We start from the raw sequence: 6,869 nt of genomic DNA on the forward strand, positions 1-6,869 counted from the left end.
AATAATTCGGTAGAAATCTTTGGACGTTTCAATAGGACTCGTCACCACCGAGTAGATGGAAATAAACAACGGGGTGCCATCAAGGTACAAGTAGCATTCGTCTGAATCTGGAGGTAGGTTTCAAAAGAGGGTGGAACAAGTTTTTCCACCTTGTAAACAGGACCGCAATTTATTTTTTCAACTTTCCTCTTGCTTCGTTGGTATTTTTTCGTTTTTTTTTCTTCCTGGAAATGTTTTAGACCTTAATCGTCTAGGCATAGCCACACACTGCCTAGTCAGCCGAGTCAAACCGGGCGCAAGCATAAACAGACGGCAGCGTTGATCCAGATCAACTCGGGAATTAACTGCAGTTAATCCGGATTAAGTCCGAGTTAATCCGTATCTACGCTGCCGTATGTTTAAGCTTTAAGTGTGTATAGTTATGTATGTATGAATATCTACAAACTTATTTCTGGGTCAGAAATCCATTTAAAGAAATTTTCTCAGTATTCATTTAAAATAGAATCATATTCGAATGCATTTCGCACGTTCAATTTGCGTCTAATCCATTAACTTTCATTATTATTGTGATGGATTACAATTGAAAAGTAAAAGGGCCGCAACGCTTTAAGGTAAAGTAATGAAAGTAATTTTACTTTTTAAATTCATTGATTAATGAAAACAAAAAAATAAAATGAAGAACAAAACATAACCTCAATTCATATAGGTATGTATGTAGCTGCAAGCACATACATACATATGTAACATAGAAAAAAATATCTCAAAGAGACAATGCAACTTAAAAGCGGCGAGTAGTAGTAGCTAGTCACTGTAATTACCGCCAGTTCGAGACTAATACCTGAATACATCGGCTTTTACTTACTTACTCGCTCAACTGCATACATATGAAGTTTATATACACATATGAACATATGTGTGTGTGTGTGTATGGATCATTTAGACTAATTTCAATGTCGATCAGCCGCACTTCAACTAAATACTTGGGCGAGTGTGGCGGCATTTAAGCGTGGCGTATAAGTGATCATTAGCGCGCTATGAAAGGTGAGAGTTTTCACCATCGCCGCTGCTGCCGACTTCAAATGACTGCCACCGCTGCTGCAGCTGTTGTTGCCATTTGCCAGCACCAGCCAATTGATCGACAAAGTGTTGTGGCATTTGGAATTGCTGCCACACCATTCGCTGCATTCCTGCTACACATCTATGTATACCACCTCGATCCACATACAATATATGTATTTCGCTGGCCTGTTTTTTTTTGGTTTTTTTTTTTATTTTTGCTACTGCAGATGCTTTGCCCAAATACATCAGTCAGCCTAGCCTGTCTCGCCACTGTGCGACCGCTTAATTGCTTTGTTTGGTCACAGCGTGATCCATCAAAATGGAAAGTGCTCGTCAAAAATCAACTGGAAAACAGTAGCAGCAGTAGTGGCAGCGCAGCAACAACAAGGGCAGCGGCAACAACTAAAGCGGTGGCATGTGTTAGAAAGACTTGCGTTTAAGTTGAACTTAAAAAAATAAAAAAAAATACTATTGAATGTACAATTAGGTGGAGCTTTGATGAAGAAGTTGAGCTGCTATGCTTTTCCATTGTCGCACTTCTGCTTAGCCGTTCTATTGTGGTGTTAAGCGCTCGCATATCCGCTTCGTTAACATATTTAGGAACGATTAGGCTTTCTAGTTGGCTGCATAGAGATTGAAAATTTCTTTAGGCAAATGAATATATATCTATCTTGTAATAGACTAATATAAAATTTCTCCACCTTCGTTTGGCTGTTTTACTGGATCGTATTTGAGACCAAAAACCCTTTGGATAGTTAAAGGGAATGTGCTAAAATGTTACTTAGTGCCACTGACTGGAAAGTGCCTCTCCTGGTCAGATCACCACGCAGTTTCTTGCGAGTTCACTATGGTCTGGCATGCATATAAATAAGTTAGTATGACAGGAAGAACTCAAACGAAATTAGTTTTCTCTAGTGCATTCCACCAGACAGATTCATCGTCATAAAATATTATTGACTTTACTATGGTTTCACAGAGCTGTAAAATTGCTTTACGAGAGAGGCCTCAAATCTTACCAATTGTACCCCTGCAGCGGTAGCGAACTCTTGACGTCTTCTTTACTCATTCCTCAATGTAAGGCTTCCATGATAGCTTCCTATCCAATAGAATGCCTCCAAGCCAAGGAAGAGTGCCCTGGCATATATTTTACTTCGTGGAGAACAAGCGAGTACCGTCTTACCAGAATTTACAGCGAGACTTGTAGAGCACCTGATAGGTAAACTCGTGGAATCCTATTCATAGAGGGCCGTCAACCCCGCTATGGTTTTAAGCGAAAACAGAGAGACACACAGAGTAACAGAGAGAGATTGGCCTGATATCCTTGGGAGAAATGAGGGAGCTCTTTCCGGACTTCGGTATAAACGTAACAGCGAAGATTGGAGCCAGCCAACGGCACGACACCTTTCAATTCATCTGAAACTGGGCCGTCTCGTTTCGCGGATATGAAAGGCTTGAGAGGGTTTATCGCCAAAGCAAGGCGAAACTTATAAAGTAGGTCGCTCGGGTCGGTGCCGCAATTCCCTCCATCCGAATCGAGAGCTCCTTCTGGAACTAAGTCGCTTGGAAAATGGGTCCAAGCTTAAGACACTCTTCGCTCCTCATTTAACAAAGGAGCAAGATTTCCAGCTGGCACGCGAAAAATGAAATACTTACATAGTTTGCCTGCTATTTTATGAGTGAAAATTACCGGTAATTTTTACTTTTTTGTGTTAATATTAGTATAATTAGATGCTTCATAGTTTCTCGATTTCTTTTAAAATTTTCTTGGGACTTTTCCGGACCTTTTAAGGATTTGCATTTTCTGCTATTCGAAATTTCGGAGAATTTTAAGGTTCTATGGGACTTTTTGGTATTCCTCATATTTGCCTTTCCGGAATTTTCGGAAAATTTTCGGAGCTTTAATGTTTTACTTTACGGAACTTTCAAAAGCTTTTAGGATTTGTGCAGGAATTTTTGGCATTTCTAATGTTTTACGTTTTGAGATCTTCCGAAACTTTTGGGATTTATGGGTCCTTTGGGAAGTTCTTATATTTCGCTCTTTGATTATTTTGAGATTTTTGAAAACTTGGCGGCATTTCATAGGTTTGAAAAATTTTTAGTATTCCAATTTTTATGATTTTCAACAAATTTACTGATTTTCCGAGTATATCGGAGAAATTCTGATCTAGAAGTATGTACACTTGGATCTTATTTTGGAATTTTTAGGGACTTTTCGAGATTCTGTCTGTTTTGATTTTTGGATCTTTTTTTCAGATTCTTTAAAACATGGCGGCTCCTATTGACTTGTTCGGGACATTTCGGGTTTCTGCATGGAATTTCTGTGATCTATCGGGATTCTTCGTGAATATTGAGGTCCAAGAGTACATTTAGGTCCTTTTTATAATTATTTTTTACTAAGGCATGCCTTGCCTTCAATTTTTGCCTTAAAAACTTAAAGCAATATTTCTTAAAAAAAAAAATCAAAAGATTACAAAATTTTCTTTGCCTTTTATTTTAAAATGCATATCCGGTATGGTCTCAGGAATATTTATTTTCTTTTATATTCGTTTTATAAGCACAGAAAAGCAAAACTATGCAGGAAATGAAAGAGAAAATCCATATCTCAAGAAAATGCGGCGAATTCCATACTAAAAGAATTGTGAATAAAAGTACGCACTGCAACACAGCTGCGCGTGTTGCAAAGTGAGTGAAATGTATTGCACGTTGTCAGTGGCACAAACGCATAAATACTAGTGCGTAATTATAGCTACGCACTTGCCACACAAAATGTTGCAGCAATCGTGATCTGATGTGATGCGATTTCATTTTCTTTAAATTAGCGTTCGAATAATTGTGCGAGTGAGTGTGTGAGTGTGTGTGTGTGCCTGTGCGCGCGCTCGGCGAGTTAATGACTCTTTTGCTGCTGTTTGTGGATGTATGGTTGGATAAGTAAAATTACAGCATGCCATGCCACAAATGTGCCATGCAATGCATCCGTTTGCAATTCATTAGAATCGTAGCTGTGATTAATTTTGCGAGCGGCACACCGGCTGACAGCTACTGATTAATCGAATGCGTATCTATGTAAGTACATATATATATAAGTCCAATGTCCGGATGACTTACTCTTGCAAATAAATACACATTTACGCACCTAAATACTCGCATACGCTTGATAGAAAGTTTTCCATAAAACTACTTCTTGCTTTTACTTGCTTTCATTCCTTTTGTAGAAAGAGAGAAGTCAGATCAGAATGTAATTTGAAAGATAAAAACGAAATGCAAATCGAGCTGAAAATTATATACTTACGTTTAACTATTGCAAGTCTATAGATATATGTATAGCGTTATTGGGGAAAATTTACTCAAGTATCGATATCGAGTCGCTTAACCTTTTCGGGACCGTAAGCCTACAATTAAATGTATACAAGACGAAATGTGAACTTTCTCGTATTTTGAAGTCGGTAAGAAAACTGATTTTTAGCCGAATTCACCGATTTTTGTATGTTACCGCATAACTTTGGACTAAATACATTAACCGATTTCTATAACTATTTTTGTAAAGGTGGTACTCCAGAGGTATGGGATCACTAATTTGGTTTAGATCCGATCACTAAATCATGAAGAATTTAAAGAAAATATAAGGAAAAAAGGTTTTGTTTTAATTCAATTTCCACAAATTTTTTTTCTTATATTTTTCCTCCACCAAATTTTTTTTCCGTTTGGACAATTTTAAAATATTCTTTATTTTAAATTTTTATTTCAAGTAAATATTTTTTAACCGAATTCAAAAATTCGTCGATCGGAATATTATATTAAAGAAAATAAAAGGAAAAGAGAATTTTTTAAATTCAATTTCCTCAAAATTTTCTTCCTAAATTTTTCCTCCACAAAATTTTTTTCCGTTTAGATAATTTTTTTTACTTTTGATAAAAACATTTATTTCTAAAACATATTTCCTAACAAATTTTTTTCAAATATTACTCTTTTTTCCTAAAAAATTGTTTTTTTAAATTTTCATCTTAAGTGTTTATTTTTTTAACGACTTCAAAAAAGGAGGAGGTTATCAATTCGTATGAATATTTTTTCTTATATATGTTAACGGACTTTGGACCACGGTAACCGATTTCTATAAGGATTTTTAAAGAAATGAGGCATCTCAGAGGTGGTTCCATACTTATTTAGTTTAAATCCGATCATTGGGTCATGAACAAATCAACGTCAATCTTAGATTTTTATATGATAATTGAAGTCGGTTTTATTTTTTGCTTAAAAATTACTTGTTGTTAAGTGTAAAATTTTTTTTTATAGCTATTTTTTTCTAAAGAATTTCTTTCTAATTTACCAAAAACTTTTCTATTTTAAATTAAAGAATTTAGTTTTAAAATTTTATGTTAAAAATAGTTAATGGGAAAAGTTTTTGCGAAGCATGTTTCTCGTGGTCCTTAAGGGGTTAATCAGAACTTTATTTAGTTGTTATCGCATTTTGTCGAATTCGGAGCTGGAACCTTGCAAAATTTAAATTTAGAAAAAAAAAACAAGTACTGGAAACCACAAGTAACTTGTCTTACTGCGGGTATAACTCGATGCTGCCTGTAAATGAGGTATCTCACCATTTGGCGAGAGGGGGCTTATACCCGATATTCCTCGGTTTTAAACCAGTTATACCACACCCACCTTCGGTCACCGGTTCACTATTAGAAACTGGACGAATATTTGGTTCAGCAATGATTGGGAGACTGAGAGGGGCTGAAGGTGGGGAAAACTTTTGTCGCCCTCAACCTAAGAGAATCTTGCCAGAATTTTTCTTTTATTGAGCAGATGGAAACTTGTGTTGATTGTTGACTGGTCACCTCTTGTGGCATAAAGACTTGACTGTGATCGGCATACATGATAACCCCATTTGCCCTTCTTGCCTTTAAGGGCATGAGACCGTTTAGATGAAAAATACAAAAAAAATCACATCGACCTCTACCTTCATCTTTGCCTTTACCTTTACCTTTACCTTCACCTTTGCGTATACTTTTACTTTTACGACGAATTTGGATTATTCCCATAGAACTATTTAAAAAAAATTATTGCTGGTGACACCGTAAAATGTAAAAAGGTGGAAAAGAAAATATCGAAATTCACTTTCCAAAATTCTTAAGAGACGGGGTGCACGACGACTTTTTCTTGTTTGCCTGTAAGTTGGTATGGTGTAATGTATTTGTGTTGAAAAATGTCTAAGAATGTACTACCATTTCAAACCTGTTGCTTCATGCTTGTTACATCATTTACTTTTATTTATTTACTATTGGTATTTTTTCCATTTATTCTTATTTACCTCTCTCAACTATAGCATTCAAAGCTCCACTTACGGTGGCATCATTCACCTTGCACTCGATTACCGTTGTCAGCCAGCACCAGCAATGGTAAATCGTAGTTCATGGCGCTTATCTAGCTGATGGCCGTTTGCCAACTGCCAACTGCCGGCTGCTAAGTGCGAAGCCTTTAGGGTGACTCAGTTAGTCATTCGGTGTCCATATAAAAGTAGAAAATACTGCTGCCTCTGACTAGTTACTTCGGCATTTCACGTTGTTGTTTGCAACATATCAGTTTACTATGTGCACAATTTTTTACTATCTTAAGTACTTCTTTTGATCTGTTTTGTTTTAATTTTTTCTTCCAGTGAACTTTAGGGTTGGTTAGTTAATGGAAGCAAATATGAAGATTTCATGATTTCTCCACCTGGAACAATCAATTTTTTACGCTATTATGTTACCTTGCTGATCCTTCTTACTTATTTATATTGGAATCGTTTTTATGGTTAAGGAAAGTATTTCTATGAC

Source organism: Rhagoletis pomonella, unplaced genomic scaffold, assembly GCF_013731165.1.
Source record: "Rhagoletis pomonella isolate Grant_MI unplaced genomic scaffold, Rhpom_1.0 Rhpom_scaffold_00001, whole genome shotgun sequence".
Lineage (NCBI taxonomy): Eukaryota > Metazoa > Arthropoda > Insecta > Diptera > Tephritidae > Rhagoletis > Rhagoletis pomonella.